At 35.8% G+C, this 21,948-nt stretch overlaps 1 protein-coding gene across 1 annotated transcript in view; it reads left to right on the top strand.

Annotated features, from left to right (window-relative positions):
• The window catches only part of LOC150109148 (synaptotagmin-7-like), a 100,679-nt gene that overhangs the window by 45,954 nt on the left and 32,777 nt on the right, over nt 1–21,948 (top strand). The window lies entirely within an intron of this gene.

Here is a 21,948-nt window from a genome sequence, read left to right as displayed (position 1 = left end):
AGAGGAATAACTGTCATGTGTTCGGTTAATAGAATATTTTGTCGATTCATCAGGGACAGAATTGAATTTAAGCCATCCTCAGTAATATCGGAGGAACAATCTGGTTTTATAGAAATATCTTGCATGGATAATATATTTTCTTTAAGACAAATATCCGAAAAAAAGATTGCTAAGAATAAAAAACTCCATTTGATTTTTGTAGAACTGAAAAAAGCTTATGGCACTCTCCCAAGTATAACAATATGGCAGGTATTGAATATGTGAATGAACAATACAGACGGTGAAGATGATGTACCAGGGATCTACTAGATCTGCTATAAAGATTGGGACAAACTTTCAGGGGAATTTATTACTAGCAAGGGGATCAAGCAGGTATGTTATCTGTCACCAACGTTGTTTAAGATGTACTTAGAGGATTGGAACAGACAATGCCTTGGAATGAGTGTGCTCATAGATCTCATAGATCAACAAGTCTTATATTCTCTTCTTTTCGCTGATGATCAGGTGGTTGTCACACAAGACAAGGAGCATGTAGAATACCAGATGAGAAAACTGTTGGATGCATATAAACGTTTGAAGCCTGAAAGTCAATCTGTTAAAACAAAAAGATAGTAGTTGGAAGTGATAGTGCAACAGATCTTGAGTTAGAGATGGGAACAATAAAATCAGTGAATGCCTTCAAATACACTATTTGGAAAAAAGTTAGCGGATACCCCCATAGGCTAGGTGCATCGTACGATGAAACGAGTCAAGTGTTTGTAGCCGGTATAATTTGGAGGAATATGATATTCCCAAGTCAATGCAACTGTGTCGGCAAGAAATAACTGCGAAAAGGGAACTGACGGCATTTGAAATAGACGTTGTCATTGATGCCGTGTTGCAGGCCTATTTGTTTGACAAATTGTGGACAAATTCGGCCATTTCAAGTCAACAATCAGTGATACCATACTGAGATGGAAGTGAAGGGAGTCAACTGCAAGTTCTACCCTCACTGAATGACTCACCACACTTGCCTAACGTTACCGTACGGTGCTACGAAGGATAATATGTAAAATCGCCATTTGTCGATCGACACTTTGAATGTGGAGTTCACGGCATCGACTGGAACACGAAGGTGCACAATAATATTCAGAACCGAGGCTCACAACATGCGTTTCCATGGTAGGAAACGTATATGCAAACCCCAAATTACTCGAACCAACATGGAGCGTCGTCTTTACTGGTGAAAAGAGCATGTGCAGTCTGACATGAAAGGCTGTGTTATGGAGCGAAAAATCACGCTACGTCCTCTACCAAGCAGATGGCGGTATGATGGTATGCTCCTGTTTTTCCTGGTTTAGAATGAGACCTGCGTTTATGGTGCCAAGAATATTGATCTCCGAGAGGTATCTGAACATTCTGGGCAATGCAATGATTTATACTTTGTGGTTTCTACGGAACTAACCATTGTCTCTTTCAGAAAAACAATGTCCGTGTCAAGGCTGCTGCCGTAACTGCGTAGTTTCTGAACTTGAACGCCACTCCCACTTGACTGGCCTCCACAGAGTCGATATATTCAACCCGATTGAACACCTGTGGGATAATCTGAAGCGTCGGGTGAGGTTAAGGGACGTCCTCCTCAACGGTTCAGGAGCTCATTACATGTCTACTAGAAGAATGGTCCAAAAATTCCCATTGATCGCTCTCGTACGTTTGTGGAAAGTATGTCCCGTAGGATTGCTGCAGTCATCGTGGCGAAGTCCTACATCTTATAAAGGTGGTTGCGATGGGTTTTTGTTCCTCACAGTATGGTGTCTGTTGAGTTCTTTCCAAGAATTCTATCATAGCTCTATGCAAATAAGTGTGGATAGTGTGTAATAGACATAGCGTTTCGAAAAGGACAGGAATGAGTGGCTATTAGAACTATTAGAACTAGAAATGGTGTTCTATGGAGTCATAAAGTCTCAAGAAAAACTAAGATGTTATATCATGTGATTATAGAGAGTGCAATGACCTATGATGTGAGTGTTGAACCTTCATTAACAACCAGAAGAAACAAGAAGAATTTGTGGAAATGGATTACTTCGTCTAAAGTAATCCATTTCCACAAATTCTTCTTGTTTCTTACATGCGGATGGATCTATGCGATCCATCCGCATGTATCATCTGAAGAATTCATATATTCGAACAGAAATGGAAGTTGAACAGGGTGTTACGAAGATGATAGATGTAAGTGCTTTGAAATGGTAAACATCCAGAAAATGTTAGAAAAACGATAGCCATTGAGAATTATGAACTGATATCCTCTCCGGAAAGCGAAAAGTAGCAATGGCTATGTGGGAAGGAATTGTTAGAGAGATGGTGGAAAGAGGCTTATGGGATTAGGATTGACGGAATCGTGCAGAGTGGCGTCTGAGAACAAGCAGCTGCTAAGTGAAGAAGTCTGTGAAAAGAATAACAAAAATCAAAACTACAGCCTATATTTCTTTTGTGTGTTGTTTCAGCGAACTGTGAACGTTATTTTAAACTTCCTGATTATCAATAAAATGTTTCACCAAAGTGCTGTTTCTGCGAGCCAAACAGGTGAAAGTCGCTTGTAGCGAGAATGAGGGAAAGGAAATGGGGATGTGAGATGAATGTCGAAGGAGTTCCCACTGCAGTTCTTGAATTTTCTCCATGGTTTTGTAGCTGTATGTGGTCTCGCCTTGTCTTGTTAGGAAGCATGGACGTTTTCGGAAAATTGCGTCTCAAACCTTCAATACAATTTCACATTTCTGGACCTAGTTATGAACTGTTGCACGAAACCCTTCTCCCCATATACGGGATATACATATATTTATGAACGTTCTTTGCAGAAGCCCTTTATATCGAACAACAGTACGCTGTTCGACAGGTCTATAGTCCTAGAGCATGATCGCCATTTAGACTACTAAAAACATATACAAAACAAAACAAAGCAATTCATTTGATTTGATTTTGTTTGTAACTTACTTTCCGACTTTCTCTTTTGTCCTTTATTCTACCAACCACTATTATTGGTTTTCCAACAACTGTTCCGAAGCAATCCAAGATAAAAATTGACATATCTCAATTGGCACATGTCAAAAACTTTATACGTCTGCCTATACTGAGTCCGTGATAATTGGTAATAAAAAATATCTCTCACATCCAAATGGAATCATTATGACCTTATTCAAAGATGACGCTATACTTCTGGGCTCATTTTCCGCAATTCTTTTAAATAAGCATATGTCAATGACCTCCCATAATTCCAAGAACGGTTCAATGATTTTTGCTTGACAACTATCCAGAAGAAGCTTTAAGCGCACAGATACCAACAAATCTCATAGGCCAGATGATATCCCAAAGACTGCTCAACATCAGTTCTCCAGAATTAACACTCATTCTAAGTTGTTTATTCAAGCCGTCTCATTCATCTAGAATCTTTACAACACCATTAAACTAAACTTATTTTCGTTTATTTCAAAAACGAAGATAAATGGCAATCATCAAATTATTATCCACGTCCTTACCTGAATTTTCGAGGAAACAATCTAAAATACCAAATAGCCTAAGTTGGTGACTTTAAAGTTTAGCAACTAGTCCTAATTCAGCTCTTTACAATTGGTCACCAGTTTTTTTATAGTCATTCACTAAGTATCACAGTGGTTGGTATGGTCATCTCTCAATAACCTAATAACCAATCTAGATATTTATGAATTCACAATCCGTCCTTTTCTTCTTCATTTGACTATGGTTGTAGTACTTAAATAAATCCTCTTCAACATCTTTTACACAGTGTCTTAAACACTAGTCCACAAACCACAGTCCTGTCATTTTTCGTAAGCAGGATCTCACTTCAATTTCCTTCACCTCTGCATAAACAGATCTTCAGTCCAGGTCGTATTTCTGTTTTAGCTGACTCAATAATATTTCTCTGGATTTTTCTTGCACAAACACCTCAACTCTATCTTCATCGTCCTCCAAAAACTTGATATAAGGCTTCGTCGAAAAATAATTCGCATTTGTGCATCTTCTGACACTAGAAAAATCCCAAATTCGTTGTACCTTATAATAATATTCTCATACTTCGTGGGAGATTGATTCTATCTAAAATATGAAAGTTCGTTTAATAGAAAGTTGTTCTCTCAAAGACAGTTAATTTTATCTTATGCCACAGGGAAGCGTCTATACACGGTTAAGATTCAGATTTATCGAATCAAATTTTATTCTCAAATTCTTCTTTACTTCCCATCATGATTCTTCTTCACTACAATTTTCAACAGCTTCCTTCTTTCTCCATAACACTTGGTAACAAAAACGCACTGTTTATAGGTTTTTGATCTGTCATGTCGGGAGTAAAGTAATATTTATTTTTCTTCAAATACATATAATTGATTAGCATGCCATACAGTTGTATGTATCAAGAAAGAGTGTTTAATTTATTAGAAATAATTACCCGCAATGTTTCAAACAGACTTAGAAAGTCTCAATACACCTATTTTTATGAAGTTCAAAAATACTCCGCAAGGATCATACCTCAGGAGGGCATGATCATTTTCTGCAGTTCTGTCCAGTTTACTATAAGCAGATTGCTAACACGAACGTCACATTTTTATCAAATCCAAAAGTTGGTCATTTGATATCAGGTGAGTCAGTAGTCCATTAAGATGAAGTCATTATCGCTCCTTTAACCATCCTAAATGAAACGTACTCTGTGGCATTGGAAATTATCCTGTCGGAACTTGCCCATCACATGCAATGTATATTTTCAAATTATGGGTATAATAGGTTAGTTGGTGACTATTATCGGGCAGATTTTATTTCAGTTCCTTCACTCAAAGATCCTAAACCATCCATGAACCGGTTATCCATATTTAGACCACTCACATATTGCCTTGCATTGTTCTAAATGTGGATAACCGGTTCGTGACTTTGTTTTTTTGCCACTATAACTTTGCCCTTCCGTCTGCATCAAATATCAGTATTCATTGTTTCACGAAACTTTATTCCGGTTTTCAGGTATCCGGTGCTGATATTCTTTATTCCATCTTAGAAACATTGGCTTTTTTGTTGGACAGGTATATATGACTCTTAAAGCTCAGTAGCTGTTATATCATATTTGGGACAGACTCCAAATCATGGTGTATTTGAATACACTCCATCTCAACACCTGGTTGTAAGCGCAGTCAGTTTACTAATTGTAGGACGTCTATGGGATTTTTCAATCCTGTCTATACTTCCTTTTCGCATCGATCAGATCTTTTCAACCACATCACCAACATTAAATTGATCTTTTCTGTTTATAGCACCATTCATGTGTACTTGATACGCGACTAGAGAAGCTAAGCAACGATTTTCGAGATACACCCACTGTTATCCCCAACCCTATTCGATGCCATTCAGGTCACGAATTTTATATTACCACAAATCATAAAATACCTGAACGCAAACACTGTTTCCTTTCCTATAGGCATTCTAACTTTATAGCATGCTATTTGTGGATATCATTTGTTGATATCATTTCACATTAGGGTCTTATAAATTGCTGCACTCATATTAATACTGTGTCATTCTTTCTTCGTTATCATCATCAATATTTTCGGACATATAATCCAGACAGAAAAATATAATTATATAACACGATTAAGAGATTAATGTTCCATTACGGGTTTCAGATCAATAGCTTTCTTCCAAATTGGTTTTATTATGTTGAAATGTTGCCTGTTGATATATTGATCTTTTAATGCACTCGTGAACTGCATCAATCCATCTATATCAATGTCGAGTTCTGATCATTTTACTGCTGTTCTTGCCTCAAATTCTTGTTTTGTTGTCTTTCTTACTTGATCATATAATCTTAGGTCTTCTTACATATTCATGAATATCAAAAGTAGCAAATTCTTTTCTGATACGCCCGTTTGGTTCTACCATCAAAGCCGCTTGTTTACGTATCTAATTTTCCTCAACACTAGCATAATCTGTGGCCTCGAGTCTTTGAACAAATATTTTATTTTTAACGGGCTCCCATCATACTATCTTTACTTATTTATAAATACATTTATCGCCATGTTTATCAAGCGAAATAGTTAAAATTCATAGTCTGTTCTATAGGTTAATTAATACCAATGATGCAGTTGATGTTTTCTGAGTTCTTTCCTCCTTTTGCACACTTATAGTCTGTTTGCATAGTTTTAACATAGTTTTAATTACTGATCTTGAAACAAATTTTTACAAAATTAGAAACGTTTTCATAGAAATTCTCTAAACACTTTTAAATCATTGCGGCACACTTATTTAAGACAATATCATCACCTGCATAGAGGAAATAACTAAGTCTAATATCTCCTACTTCAATATCAAGCTTAATACAAATTTCCATAATAATAATATGCTTCATCTTTATGGTTCCTAAAAATTAACTATTATAAAAACCATATCTTCTCCTTCATTCTCGTAGTTGATCTTCTATCCAAATTCAGTCTGGCATTGTGACCTTCTTACCTATCTACCATCTTAAGGTATTTCCCCTTCCCTGTATGATTGGACTGCCAGTTACCTAAACGGTTATTTACTGCAGGTCATGATGGATGGTTTCCTCTTATGGTTTACACTCTTCCTCCTTTACATCAATGACCTCCTCTCTCTGATATCCAATATTATTCACAACTTTGCTGATGTTAGTACCCGGTATCAGATGGCTGGCATTCGTAGGATATTTTACCAATTAATGAAACTGTCACACTACAAAAGACGCTTAGCTAGGATTTGGCTAAATTCCTAGCTGCGCCATTTCTTGACACTTTATAAAGCTGAAATCCGCTCGACCTTAGAATATTATTCCCACATTTGGGGGTGATATACCTAGGATGTTACTCAGAATACTTGATTATATCCAACTGAATAAGTTGGTCAGTCTCACATGGAAATTAAAAGGTTGTTTCTTTCTTCTTGAAAACTCAAGTTTTCAGCTTGCAAAAAACAAAACAAGCCAGAAGAAGGAATTTTACAGACACATTAATAATCTTGCCTTAAAGTAGTTTTAGTTGCTTCGATAGTAATTCAAACTAACCCGAATGCTGATTCCATTTAGGAAATTTTTATATGATTTCTTTTCCCCCCCCCCACTGATGACTATTTTAACATCTTGTGTATAGCAAGTTCTTATTTTTCTTTCTTTGCATTCTACTTCTACTCCCCATGGAGAATCAGTTTGCGATTTTTACACATTACGCCACTTGTTCTCCAAGGATTGGTTCTTGTTTCCAAAGTCCTATACCTTTTCCCTAGTAATATTTGTATATCTGAGTCCATAATTCACATCCAAAAGTTGTTAAACTTTAATTCTTTTCAGAAGTTTAGTGCACATTTTCTTTCAACAGTAATTCTCATATTTATCCGAGTCAACACTAAGTAATCTTCACTTCTTAATGAAATTTCCTTCGAATCTATTATATAGTTGGATCGATATCTTGGATTGGTCTAAAAAAGTCAATAAGAAATTCCTTTAACATCTAGTACGTTTTCCATTTTTTCCCATCTTTATTTTGGAACATGGGTGTTAGCAATAAAAAGTCCATATCTAGCAGATACTTGCAAGCAACTGCAGTTACTGTTAATTCCGCTCTCTTTTCCCAACCTTTTTTCCGAACATTTCGACATAGACTGATTTTTGACGCTGATATTTGGTATCTATCCAACAATAACAAGTTATTTTTTTATATTTCTTTATATTAGATTCCATCTGTAATGTTTCCAAACACCCTGTGCTTTGGAAGGAGGAATATTTCGATGAAACACACCACAAATAATTCTCAGTCAAAGTTTTCAGTTTGAAATATGTCTTCATATGTACCCTGAAAACTGACTTTTCCTACCAGAAGTTAAGTGCATTTTCACGGATGGTGCTGAATTCTGCAACTTCTGCCTTCTCTATGCATATATTTATTATTACAAAGTATAACTCACTTGTTTCGTTTTAGTAACAGCATATCGATATTTAAAGCTCTACCTGTTTTTGCTTCTTACATTATGATACTCTACTTGGAAAGAAGTCAAAAGATGCTACCATGGGCAAAGTGCATCGTGCTATGTAACGAGTCACGTGTTTATAGGCGGTATAAATTGTAGAAATATGATGCTCAGAAGTCAGTGCAACTGTGTTCGGGTGAAATGGCTTTGAGAAGGGAACTAACTGAGTTTGAAAGACTTGTTGTGATAGAATATCACGTTGCAGGCCTATCTGATCGGCAAACTGTTGACAAACTGGGCCATTTCAGGTCAACAATCAGTGATACCATACTGAGATGGCAGCGCAGGGAGTCAACTGCAAGTGCCACGCGCAATGGACAACCCTCCACACTCGACGGACGTCGTGACCGTCGGGTTCTACGAAAGATAATATCCAAAAATCGCCATTCGTAGGCCCATATGTTGAATGCAGAGTTCAGGGAATTCACTGGAACAAGAATCTGCACAAAAACATCCAGAATCAATGCTCACAACATGGGTGAGCATCGGTTCTGATTATCGAAGTGCTCTTCAGTAGTGCGAAGAGCGCGTACAGTGGAACCTGGAAGCTTGGAAAGCTGTGTTATGAAGGCCAACACTCTCTGCCGAGCAGATGGATGATTGTGGATGTATCTCATGCTTGGGGGAACGTCTCTTACCAGAGTGCGTAACCTCAGCGATGAAATTCGGAGGGGGCAGTGTGATGTTATGGTCCTGCTTTTCCCTGGTTTGGCATCGGACTTCTGTCTGTGGGGCTAGGAACATTGAGTTCCGAGAGGTATCTGAACATTTTGAACAATGCAATGCTTCCTACTCCTATGGAACTGACCATTGTCTCTTTCAGCAAGACAATGCATCGTGTCATATGGCTGCTCCTGTAACTGTGTAGTTGGTAGGCATGAATGTTACAACACTTGACTGTCCTCCGCAAAGCCCTGATCTCAACCCCACTGAACATCTGTGGGATGAACTTTTCGTCGCGAGAGGTCAATGGACGCCTACTCAACAACAGTCCAGGACCTCATTACATTCCTACAGGAAGAATAGTCTAACATTTCCATTGATCGCTATCGTATGCCTGTGGAAAGTATATCCCATAGGATTGTTGCAGTTATGGCATCGAAAGGAGGTCCTACATCTCATTAAGGTGGGCGTCATGGCTGTTTGTTCCTCACACTATTGTGTCCATTGACTTTTTGACAATCAGTGTGTACCGTTCATTCTGTAAAGATTATGTATTTAGAGCTGACTTTTCAATGATCGCCGGATTTCCCGTAATGAAGCGTTCAGGAGCTTATATAATCTGAAAATGCCCGGTTGGAAAGAGGTGGGTTCGAGTCCCGTCTAGGAGGCGAAGATTCTTTATCAAGGCTTTACAAATAAATGCGAGTTACGGAGATAGCAGGTTTTCCTTCCCGGAAACTCGGGTTTTTCATCCCTCAAGACAGGTGAACCGTCAAGCAGAACACACACAATTGTCTTCAATATTGCACTGTGAAAATAGCATTAACCGCTCTATCAGAACATTTAATCAGGTTTAAAATAAGCCAAGTCACTCGGCCGTGAGTGGCTGTCGAGCCTAACACGCTAGCGAATTAAGATGGGATGGGGCATCCTTAGTTGCAAATTGTTCCTCTTTCGTTCAACGTCTAATTGAAAATCTACTAATAGTAATTCTTTAACAAGATAATAATAATAACTTAATGCATTTTCATGCTCTCCGATGAAGTGGGTGGAATTCTTTTAGCGGGAACTTGTGGAAATCGGCAGACAGTCTCTACACTTCCTCCGTAGTTGAGTTCATTTTTGATGATAACTTATAGAGTTACGAATGAAAGCTCTTCTAATTAATGAAACCCTTGTGAACTATAACAACAGTTTTCATCTGCAGCTGTGAAGTTTACCACGAGTGACAGAGGTACCATAACAATGATACATGCTGACGACGATTATGCAGATCGACAAATTAAAAACTTTTTTTTTTGTTTTTTTTTTTAACTAAATCTCAATTTAAGTGTTCTTCATGTATTCAAGATGCCGAATTGATAGATACAATGAAAAAATATTCAATATGAATTTGTTCATAAATGCTCTTAATTTTCATAGATTTTTGGAACATTTTTGTGAATTAGTGAGTAATAATAACAAATTTTGAATAATCTTTATTTAATTCCTCTTTTATGCGAGTTATGCCTTTCAAGTTATGCATTTGGAGTATGAAAAATCTTTTATATCAGTGAATACCGTAACACAAACTCAGTTGTTGACTTCTAACTCACACTCAGACGTCTCTAAGAGTATCTGAAAGAAATATCTTATTTCTTTAATTAATATTATTACGTGACATTTGAAACAAGAATGACTGCTTGGATTATATGAATTCTGATCGCTTACTAGTGTTAATCAGAGACACCATTACTCACGTCATCATTCTCACATAATAATGATTGCATATGTTCATTATTTTGGGTGTGGTTCAGAGGATCAAGAAAAAAAAAAGTGGGCTAAATGTCATTGCTGTAAGTCAATAACGGTTAATATGAATCAAGAGATTAAGGAAAAATACAGGACTACAATTTCTGGACGTCCCATTGATGTAAAGAAAACCGAAATATAATTCAACACATTTAACCTTCTGTTTAATTATAGTGATTGGATTTTCTTTGAAAACAAACATTTCATATTATTCCCAAATTTAGAATCTACCATAAGACCAGCTTTGACACCAGCTACTCCACCATTAAGGTATTACGCATTTGTACTTGTACTTACAAATCCAGCATGTACATTACCTTTGAACAAACAAATCCGATTTATTTTTCATATAAAGGACATTTTAATTCAGACAAAATATAAGAACTGAATTTTCGTAAACATTTAGTTCTAATATAATTAAATTAACTTTTAAATTCAGAAACTAATGATTTAAATATCACTAACAACAATGAATAAATATCATCAACCATCATTAAAAGTATGAATGGGAAAAATTAGTTAAGATTAGCATTAAATAAACTTCCAACAATACATAAACTAAAACTCACTGGGTTCGATTGTTGTGGTAGCTAATGACGTCACTCAATACTCACAGTTGTATGATTATCTCTGGCGATTTCCATATTCTTTTAAAAATGTGTTTTTCCCCACTACAGAAATAGCCTCTAGTTATTCTTAAATCCGATACTGTTTTTGCTGTATTTTTACAGAGCACTACCAAAATTTATAGCTAAAGTCTTTCAGCATTTATCCCTCTTTGAAGATATTTTGTCATATAAATTTTATTAGAAATATGATTCTTTATTGCAGTAGGGTGAGATATCTTTATAACTTCTGAGGAAGTTCATTTTATTCATTTTGTACTATAAGTACTTTGTTTGACAGTTTGGTATAAAACGAAACAGAAACGAGAAGTACATAAAAAAATAAATAAAACGACCTTCTACCTCAGTTATATATAATTGTTCCTGAATATACAATACTCTGGCCATAATTCTTCTTTTTTAAATCAAATACAAGCATTTCCCCGTTCCAATATTTAAAAAGACACTTCCTTCTATGAAATACTCTAATGTTCTGCACAAACGTCAAAAGAGAACGTATTTATCGAACCAGTAACGAACCGACAGAACATGCCTAGGATGCCCATGACGCATCGATGCAGTTCTTGAATCCATTGTCTGGTCAATTTCTAGCAAAAGTTTACGCGAAGAATGGAATGCTGTAATTCATTCGCCTCTTGACAACTTAATATGCTCCGATAAGAGGAGAAAGGTGCTCCATGTATCCCATGACAGATCGCATACTATATTGGTTGCGTTTCTAGATACTTAGCCGTTTAATTCGAAGTGCTGCGATCTCTATCCATAATTGAGAGAGAGAGAGAGAGAGAGAGAGAGAACAAAGTCATAAATTTTGTTTTGTTTAATTATAAAATTAGAATTATTAAACACAAAACGGAATAGATTGCAAAAACATTTGCAAATTGCAAATTAATTGACTTAATTAGATATTAATGACTACAATATCTTTCCATTGAAAAGAAAACATCTCAGAAAACCCCTTAAAACTGAACAAATCGAAATATTTATTTATTTATTTTATAAGTGACCCCACACGAAAGGTTACAAGACCAATAACAGAACATTGCCTTATATGAACAAGAGAATAGGAAAAACGAGGAATCTATTTACATTTTTAACAACTATAGGTTGTATTCTTTGGGAAAGGGGCTGAGTGGAGGAGTCTGTACTAGAGTAGATAAAATGAAAGCAGCAGCACTATCCATGAATGTTTTTGCAAAAGAGGTATAAGCCAGAATCTGAACGTCTGTTAGAGAGGGATTATTAATTAACGGGATTGCTCTATCGATCAAATATAACAGAGGATCTTGGTGCACTGCCCCAAATGTAAAGGCAATATTCCATGGTTGGGCTGATTTTGGATTTGTATAGAGTTAGCAGATGTCGAGACGTTGAGCAGCATCTTATGCGAAAAAGTACAGCAAGTATTGGGCGGCTGTAAAAGCTATGGTTCAAATGTGTTTGTGCCAAGAAAAATTGGAAGTGCAAGTCATTCTGGGAAGGGAAATCTTATCGTTTTTAGATATTTGCGTATTATTGTAGGTAAGGGGAGGGATGCGAATTTTTTCTTGCTGGAGATCAGATAGGGTTAGTTTTGGTAGCATTGAACTCGACAAGGTTGTCCTTGTCCCAATGAGATATAACTAGGAGATCGGAGTTCAGGACATTGGTCGGGGTGGATCATGAGGATTCTAATACTTGAGCACTATAAGCTTTGTAAAATGAAAAGGAGGAGCGGAATGTATTATCATCGACACAGCTATGGATAGGACTGGAAGTATCTGAGAGCAAGCCATATATATGCAAGAGGAAGAGAGTGGTGAAAGAACGGAATCATGTGATACTGCTGCATTGGTAAGTAAAGCCGAGGAGAGGAAACCATCCACCATGACATGTAGTGAACGACCAGTGAGAAAATTGGCGATCCATTTGCACAGTGTGGAAAGTAGACAATTGGATCGCAGTGTGCTAAGCACCTCCTGTACCTACTTATGAAATGATTTTGAAATGTCGAGAGCAACTACTTGAGATTCTCCGAATTTTTCCATGGATCATATCCACAGGTGGGTGGCTAGTAAGCTAGATGATCGGCCTGTAGATCGCGAGTGGCGTAATCTGTACTGCTGGTCACTGATGAGTTGGTAGGTCCCTAGGTGGTTCAGGAGTTTGTTGTTAATGACCTTCTCTATAATTATTGGAGGGAACAGGAGGGAGATCAGTTGGATGTTAGTTCGTTGGTTGACTTTTATCACCTTTCTTTGGGATGGGTTGGATGTGGGCCTGTTATATGCTGTTGAGTAGATGTTAATTGAATAGGATAGATTGAAGAGGCGATATATAATAAGTGTTAGTTCTGGAGCACAAGTTTTTAGCACAGTAGGTGGGACACCACCATGAGCAGATGCCTCGTTTATGTTCAGGTTATTAAAGATTCCTCAGATTTCTTTCTGGGAGAAGAATTTATTTGACATGGGGAGCAGTTCTTGTAAGAGTGCAGGAACCTTTGCCCAGGTCATCAATGCAGAATTAGAAGGGAAGAGTGATGCCTGTAAGTCTTGTGTCTATAGGTGAGGGTGACTACAGTACCATCTGGATATGAGAATGGTAGAAACCCGGGTAAGCGAAAGCTGAAATGAAAAGGAGGAGTGGAATGTATTGAGGAAAGAAACCATCCAATGGCCTTCGCAAAAGATCAGAAGGTCGAATACTTCAGACAGGAGGCGAGTTTTTTTTTCAGCATTTAGCCCTTTCAAAGTCTGATTTGGATTTGGGGATGATTCTTTTACATCGGTTGCGAGATTCAGTAGAGACGAGTGAGCAGCTGGAGTTTTCGTGTTAAGCACTCATTCGTGGTAAGCAGAGGGAGTTATTATTTTTTGAGAACCAAGGCTTGGATGGTGGTGGTTGTGAATTTGGACTGGAATAAAGGATGGAACTGAAGCAATATTCTGACCATAGGAAGAAGGGAAAGAATCCAAGGAGCTAGTCCCATTTGGCATCCTAGTGCCAGAGAACACGATACTAAGAACTGTGAATGAAGGCTGTTCTGTGAGGAAGAAATTTGTATGAGGATGTGATCTGAGTTACCAAGTGTTAAGCACTCATTCGTGGTAAGCAGAGGGAGTTATTATTTTTTGAGAACCAAGGCTTGGATGCTGGTGGTGGTTGTGAATTTGGACTGGAATAAAGGATGGAACTGAAGCAATATTCTGACCATAGGAAGAAGGGAAAGAATCCAAGGAGCTAGTCCCATTTGGCATCCTAGTGCCAGAGAACACAATACTAAGAACTGTGAATGAAGGCTGTTCTGTGAGGAAGAAATTTGTATGAGGATGTGATCTGAGTTACCAAGAGAACTGACATCCACGATATACTTGAAAGGAGCGTTTGTTAGGAAGAGATTAAATGTATTGACAAATTGGAGGGAATTGTCAGGTACTCTGATAAGGAGATTGACGATCTGTGTTAGTTCGTTGCCAATGACAAACACCTCACCTCGGGATTCCTGCCTGCTTAATAGGTGAAAATGAAGAAGGAAAGCCAATTTGAGGTGCGGACATTGAAGTCCCGAATAATGATGACCTTTAATTCGACTGTAGAAAGTCGAGCTTGAGTGAGACATAGTTGAAGAGATCAGTACGGTTTAGGACGTATGGAGATCGTTAGATACAGCATGAAAAGGATAAGTTGGTTTGGTAGGGAAATATTGAGCCAATGCAGAACAAACAGGGGGGAGGGGTGAACTCGAGAGTTTGCAATCTTTGGCATGGAATGTCAATTCCCATGAATGCGCAAGTACTGCTTTCTGCCCTTGTGAGGGAAAGAATTACATCATGTGTAGTTTGGGCAGTAAAGGTGGGTTGTGATTATAATGATTACCAGTTGGGATTTGGATAAGAACAGTAATTCTGGTTTAGATGACTTTAGGTGGTGGCGCAAATCGTTTATATTGCTATTTAGGCAAAGGATGTCGGTGAAGTGAATGCAGAAACTTTTTCTGGTAAGAATAAAGGTTGGCGATTTCTTGTATATGCGTTTCTGTTTCATATTTGTTGATTTTATTGTTTTTTTTTGGCTGGGTTCGCTTGGATTTTGTTGCTTTTTATTGTTATTTATTTTTGGTATTTTTTTTTCAAGATTTTTGAACTCTTTTTGTGGTCGAAGTTTTGTGATCCGTTTTGATTAGACTTAGTGCAGTTGCGTTGACTCTAGTGGATGTTTATTAGCCTCCTTTTGAAATGAAATAAATAACTTAAGTTAACTAGTGACAAAACGAAAGACAACTCATTATTTAAACAATCGAAAACACATTTGTATTACATATTCAAGACACTTCTCTTTATACGAAAGTTTACTTTATATAAATGAGTTTTAAATGTTTCAGGAACATCCAAACGTAAATGCAAATTGCATAAATTTGCAATGTAAATGAGGCCCTCTATGAATTCCAAGCTAGAAGTGAGAAAAATGGGAAGCAGTTCGATAATATTCTGCCAAGAGCATGCAAAGTGTAATGGATCAGCAATTAATTGGCTAAAGAATTCGTTGTGGAGGTGACATTCAATATTTAAAATGTTGATGTTTGCTGCTATAATCAATGTTTGAGATTAGTGTAATTTTAGAACACACACACACACACACACACACACACACACACACACACACACACACACACACACACACACACACACACACACACACACACACACACACACACAAATTTCGTAGGTTAGGTCTATTGAATATGATATCCACATAGCCGAATGATAAAACAGAAAATAACGAAGTTATTTTTCTAAAGGCACTACTAGTTTCGTTTTTCTAAAAGACTTCAACATTACTTGAGTATATCTGCCATAATTTTAAATTATCAACGGATTGCTCACATTTGAATGAATTCTTGAACGAGCTGCATTGTCGTTCTCGTTCACGAGGACGTGGTCTCGTGATCGTACAGTTCAGTAGTTCTTAACCTTTTAGTTGTCGGGGTCCCCTAAAGTATCCCTAAATATTTTCGCGGCCCCCTAGTTTGTAGTAACATAATACTACTACTAATAATAATAATAGTTAAACTTTTTCTAAAATAGTGGTTTTACTTTCTGATTATAATGACAAAAAAAAATCAGAAAACAGAAATCAACTTTACTTAACTATTACTGTAAAAACTTTACTATTTATATTTAGGTAATCAAATAGTGTTTTTTGTTTGCTCAATGTTATAGGAGGGCGGTAAATTTTAAGAACAATTCATTATTACAGTGCTGAAAGTTTCGAAATGTAATTGTACTCAGGTAGCACTTAACAACATTAAGTTCCATGCATTCGTACTGGTATTGTTTAAAACTTCAGAGAATCACTTCTATCACACATTCAGTAGGCAGATGTCACGACTGGAAGTGTTGCCAGCAGCGAAAATCGACTTGTGGCGCCACCACAAAAGAGCTTACTGCATTAAACTGCATAATCCAGATTATTAATACAAAATGACACAAGTTTAAAACAAAGAAAATAAGGAGCAAAAAATAATTATTTTAAGAGATTTCAAAATTTTAAAACCTAGAAACGTTCTATAAATTTTCCGCGGTCACCTAGGGGGCTGCGGCCTACCGGTTAAGAATCGCGGCTATAGTTGAATAGCAGAGGAGTAACAATTAGAAAGGTTGTAGCTGAGGTTGACATTAAGATGAACAGAGTTTAGTGAAATTTCAGTTGATTCCAAGATTTTTCTTCCAAGTTCATAACATCATTTATATATGATTTCAGGTCTATTCCAGTTTGCTGAGTGTATAACGGATTGATGGTTGTCTGGAGTAGAAGAATTAAGAACATGATCGGATGAGGCTGTGGCTCGTGTTCTAACTTAAATGACATTCTGAGATGTTGCTCGATACGAAGCTCAGTTGATTTCTCAAATACTTCAAGGTGTAATGTTTTGGTTTTACATTGCGAAGCCAGGATCGAAGCTTTGTTAAAGGGGGAGGGGTGACTAAGGTACGCCTCTTATGTTCCTTGATGATTTTTTTTTCTTTTTTTTGCCGGTTTGTTAGCAATAGAGCTGATATACGGAATGGTGATATCTCCGTGTGAAGGAGGATTAAACAAGAGTTTAGAAATGGACTGTTTACGATAACCATTTATCTGAAAAATCAATAAAAACAGCCTTGATTCTTTAGTGATCTCTTCTTCATCGCTGATGGGGAGCACGTGCACTGTTTCTCAAGGCAGAAATAATACGAAGCTTTTGAGGTTGGTAATGATGGGACTGAGCCTGATGATATATATTGGCATGTGAAGGTTTTCTATAGATAGAGATCTTCAATTTTACAAACAACCGAGTAAATTTTACATCAAGAATAGGAACTTTAACTTTTAGTTTCGCTGTAAATTTTATCCTACTCTGTAAGTTGTTAAGATAGTTCAAGAACTCTTGGAGTGAATCCGGGTCATGACTTGGAATCAAGAAATCATCATCTATATATCTTTTCCATATTCTTGGTTTCAATCGAAAGGAGTTTATTGCTTTTTCATATGTCATCATACAGATGTCTGTAAGCAACCCCCCTCACTTGTAATTTTCCTGTCACCCACAGAACGATTCAAAATAATAATAATAACTTTTTTTTTCTTGAGATCATCATATCAAGAACTACATTTTTGTCGATCTTAAATTTAGAACAACATTCTTCTCAATCGCTGCATTTCGATGTACATGTTCTCCATCTTTACCCTTAAGTCTTCATTTTTCTCCATCTTTGCACTTAGATAAACATTTTTATAATCTTTTGGCGATGATTTCTTTAAATGTTCCTTTCCTCTTTTGTCATTACTTTTTTTTACATTATATCTTCAAAAGTTATATTTCTTTCTATTCGACTGCTCACTCTCTACAATGTTCATGTTCCGTTTTCTTTCTTTTCTCCCATTAATTCAACTGTTTTATGCCCAACTGCTTTAAGTATAATGTACTTAAAATGTTCTCTTACATATTCTTAAATATTCTGTTAATAAGTAATATCAGTGAGAAATCTGATGTCAAGAACATTTAACAAATTTGAGGAGACTTAAAACTGTACAAAACCATTCTTGATGCTTAAAAGGTTTATCCAATTCGGTAAATCTATCGGAGTGGTTCAAAAATCGAAATATCGCATGCATATTGGTGAACATCCTCAGAACTTCAACAATCTCAGCAATATAATGCACTTCGATTACTTTTTTAATATTTTACTGTAGAATAGTGCATCTAATTTTCTACTTAAATTTGTATCAAAAAGATATTTTATTACTTTGAAACCACCATACATACGCCAGCGTCTGTTGAAACTTCAACAGTTATTGTTTGTAAAATACACGGTTTATAATGCTTATAAACTCTGCATCGTAAAAATATTAATCTCATGATTGATCGTAGTACAAATATGGCGTAAAGATTTGCTCAATTTTTCTCAAAATCTGTTCTCTGTTAATTGCGTTTTTATGCCCTGCGTTTTTAAAAATCGAAAATAGATTATACATTAAATTAAAAGCGTGCCAATCTTTATAAACTAAGAGATAACGAAATTGTACACAAGAGGCGCGATTTAATCCTCTTTTCAACGTTTAATTCATGGAAATCCATCTTAAAGAATAATCTTTGCTGCTGATGTGTTACGTACTGTTCAATTAATATTCAAAAGGGAAATTAATACCGCTGCTTAGAATAAGACCAAAAAATTGATTCATTCTGAAAACAAAAAAGAGTTATAATGATGTGTACATTCATCTCCGTTGGTACAAATGTTTACTGAGCTTCTCCCAACAAAAAAACGACAACACCCGATATTTCCAGCCTCGATGTGCATGAACTGTCATTTTTGTTTGTTTCAGTGTGTTCGAAAGAATAAATACAATGTTTGTTGTTTTAAAGAAACCAACTAACAATCAGATTCATTCCAAAATTCTATAGAGAGCTTCTCTTTCATGAGAATAAAATTGAAAGGAAGTAATTCCATTTAACAAAACACATGTAAAGTTTCCCATTTTTAACATGGCAGTACAGGAAACCAACTGTTTAAACGAAGCCATCTTCAGAACGCATTGATACGTTATTACGCCATCTTGTGCTATTTTAAAAACGATACAGGATGAGTATAATAATAATTATCTAGTTCTTATTAGATAGTGGGTTTATATGAGATATTTTGTGACTTCACGTAGAATTAGGAAGGGTAAGTCGAATGTTCACTGCTGTTCTATAGATTCAAGGTTCTTGTCTCTATTTCTTTTTTATTATTGTTTTTCATTTCTGTGGATGGGGACGTTATTTTTTTACTGCGGTAGTTAGCTATCATTAAATTCTGACCTCATTCAAAATGAAAGCAGAAATCTGATTCGAGTATGTACTCGTTTCGATGTGGGTTTCTTTTCTTTTCTTTTTTTCTATTAATTTCGGCCATTGCCTCTGTTCTTACATCAACTTGAAGTTATTGCCACCGGAAAGGAAATGTCCATCAAATGAGTAAGTTGTTTCTAAGAAACTTACAATGTAATCAAATCGCGTTTCCTTATTTCGTGATAACTACCTCGACTATCCAGTATCACTAAGACAACCAATTATTTGAAAGCAATCAAATTATATATCAAAGTATTATTTCCTTCTTTTTTCCCCTCTCTATAGCTGTGAACGCTAGTATAAGATAAAGGTTGCAACAAAACCAATTATCTAAGATTAAATACCTCGCCTACACATATTATCTGTCAATAATACGCAATCGTTTTGTTTCCCCTTTTTATTTGCTTGGTTTTTCTGTTATCAGTGCGACAAATTGATATTATTATTAGGATGGTTATTTTTTCTTCGATTTATCTTATTCAATTTATTTTTATTTTCGTTAGAAATTCCGTATGTAAAGTCGTCAGAAACAAGTGTTATTGATCAGTATATCAAAATGCATTTTCTTATTATTGACTTTTATACATTACATTCCTTCTTAAAGAGAAAAGTTCTGATATGTTTTTCTGTAAGCTTTATTTTATTCTGGAGAAGCCTGACAAAATCAGACACACAAACATCCTTCGTGTTTGAACAGTGCAATATTGCTGTTGCTTGTATTCAAACATTAACTTACAACTTTACCAGAATCTGTTCTATACTAATTGTATGTTGCATTTGAGGTCTATCTTATTAATGTGATACAATATAGACCATCACCGTTTGTAGATATTACATTCTTTGTATTAATAAATGGAATATACACTAATAAATGATATGTGAAAAATAGGAGTAAGTTCCCATACTTTGTAAAACAGTTTTTTTTATTTAATAACTTGAAAAAATATCAATCATTATTATAAAAGTTTCTTTATACAGACAACGAATTTTTTTGTCAGATCGCGATAAATTTATAAATTAAGAATTGACAGAATTGTGAAAAAATTAAGAAAAAAAAAAGAAATAGCTGTTTCATTTTCGTGCTATTTATATATATATATATATATATATATATATATATGAAAAGTTATTAAAAAGGTATATAAAATTGGAAAATATGGATTTTATATTCATTGATTAAATTTTTATCTAAGTCATATTCATTGAGCAAATAAGGAACGGTATATTAAGATGTGTTAGACATTTAAAGAAAATGTAAAAGTGTATAAACTAGAAAAAATAGAGGCGTTAAAGTAAAAGAGAGACAGCTAAAAGAAAAACTCGTCATGAATTTTGAATATCGGAAATGCACTCATAAAATAGGGGAAAGAAGCATGGTACAAATCATGTCGATAAATAGTAAGTCCAGAACCTCACAGTGTAGCTTGGAATTAAATAAATTAGAAAGCAACTGTTTAGAAAACGCATTTCTATTTTAAAAAAAAAGTTCTAACAACTTCAAACTGAATGTATGTCTAAAGGTTTTAAGAATACTCATGCCTGATGAGAGATTTGAATCATCCAGCTTTGCCTAATAAATAAGCAGAAGCGTATTAATCTGATTAGTAGTCAAGCAAGTGAAAGTTTCACGGGTTCAGGTAAAGGGTTTCTGTATAGAAATTAACTTTCTAACACCTAATTCAGCCAGTAGGACTCCTTGAGAGATCCGTTGTGGCTCCTGTACTTTCACTTAAATCACCAGGTTGTTGAACAAAATAATGTAACACCCATTTTACAAAGGACGTTAACTCATAAATTGATTAGATGCATTACTTTAAGTATTTGTTGCACCGAGAAGCTAATGACATCTGATCTGCCTAGAAGAAATCGCTGCCAGGAAAGAACCTGCATGTTGCGCATTGCTGTCAATTGTAAATCGCTTGGATCCATCAGCTTCTTTTGTGTCCAAGGAAATGGAAATCACTAGGTGCAGATCAGTTTATGCTGAACAATGTCCAGATTATCATCCTAATTGAAAGAATTTCGTGTGTTGTAGCAGAACAAATCCATTAAATCAAACACAAACCTATTCCTATGATGTGACATTTTCTTCTTGCAGTTCTACAAACTGCCGATGAATATCTGGTAGTTCGGGATCCTTAACATGCAAGAATCCGATCACTAACTAATAACTTGTTTATCGGTCTTCCTGCTTTCTTGCAGCTGCTGCACTATAGAGGCCATGTAATGCCATCTATTGTTCACATATTGAAACAGATGACGCAACGGTCTCTTCATCTTTTGAAACTCATCCCTCGTAAACGATGCATTTTAACATGTGACGTGGTAGCTCATTTTATGAAACGTCCCCTGTCTTAAAATAAATAAATTTTAAACAAGCATTTAAATTTTTTTTATATATTTTGAAATTTCAGTATTTTGATTTTGAGTGAATATGAATATTAAACCTTTATCAACTACATATGGAGAATATTTGTGTATTTAAAGTGCAGCCTCTTTTAATACAGT

The sequence above is a fragment of the Typopeltis vanoorti genome, chromosome 2 (assembly GCF_054136105.1).
Source record: "Typopeltis vanoorti isolate ZY-2024b chromosome 2, IOZ_Tvanoo_1.0, whole genome shotgun sequence".
Classification (NCBI taxonomy): Eukaryota; Metazoa; Arthropoda; class Arachnida; order Uropygi; family Thelyphonidae; genus Typopeltis; species Typopeltis vanoorti.
The sequence above is the reverse complement of the archived record's forward strand: the minus strand, read 5'-3'. Positions and strand labels throughout refer to the sequence as shown.